This window comes from Balaenoptera musculus, chromosome 1 (assembly GCF_009873245.2).
Source record: "Balaenoptera musculus isolate JJ_BM4_2016_0621 chromosome 1, mBalMus1.pri.v3, whole genome shotgun sequence".
NCBI classification, from domain to species: domain Eukaryota; kingdom Metazoa; phylum Chordata; class Mammalia; order Artiodactyla; family Balaenopteridae; genus Balaenoptera; species Balaenoptera musculus.
The window spans coordinates 124,308,895-124,310,058 of record NC_045785.1 but is presented as its reverse complement, the minus strand read 5'-3'; positions in this window follow the sequence as shown (position 1 = coordinate 124,310,058).

Here is a 1,164-nt window from a genome sequence, read left to right as displayed (position 1 = left end):
GCAAGTTGTTTCCAAATTTGGTTCTGAGGTCACTGTCTGGGACACCTGTACGAAACGCAGATTCCTGGACTCCAGCCCCAAAGATTCTGATCCAAGAGGTATGGACTATGCCCAGGAATCTGTTTCTAACAGGTGTTCCAGGTGATCCCGGCACAGGGGATCCAAGGACCGGTGTTTGGGAATAACCGCTCTAGTCCACACCGACTCCTTATATCATCAGTCACTGAGAATGGGCTGCATCTCATATGTAACACCGAGCATGTCCCCGGGCTCCCACTCTGACCTGCTGCCCTGTCCCGGGACACGTGTCTCTGAGCTCTGCCCCGCAGTGAGCTCCACAACTGTCCATTTAGCACATGCACTTCACACCCACTCAACTCAACCAGTGTTTATTGGGCACCTACTATAGGCAAGGCACAGAACCAGATACTGCTATGGGGAACAGAGACAAGAAGGCTGGGCCTCACCCTCGAGGGGCTCACAGTCTAGTGGGAGAGAGACACACGCACAGGTACTAAAAATACAAGGCAGAATGAGGTGAGCTCTAGAAGAGAGGCAAAACCAGCGGGAGGTCAGGGAGCCCAGCAGATCAGATGCTTGATGCAGTGGGTGGTGCTCTTCTGGCCAGTCCCTGGGAGATGGGCAGGATTCGTACAGGCAGGACTGAACAGAGAAGGATATTTCAGGTACAGGAGTAGGTTTAGAGCTGGGAAAGTACACTGAATGTTCAAAAGACAGGGGCAGAATGTATGCCTTGACTGAAATATAGGATGCTAAAGGGAAAACAGGTAGCTAAAGATGGAGAAGTGGGCTGAGGGCAGATGGCAGAGGAGACCGACTCCAATCTGTAGGCAACGGTGAGCCATCGAAGGTTTCTAAGCCAGGGAGTGACATGACCTCATTTCCTCAATTCTCAATGCTGTAATATGTGATTAGCTCTATTTCTGTTAACGTCACTCCATGGACTTACACCCTTTCTTGGTCTCAGAGCAGAAGCTCTGTGGCCACACATCCTTTCAGGGCTGCACAAAGCTGCAAAGCAGTGGCCTTAGGCTAAGTAAATTTTGAGCTCACTTAACAGCCTTGCACCAACCACCTCCACAGAACAAGAAGGACAGCCTTCTAGAATCACTTGACAGTAAGGGGCAGGGCACAAGGAAAATA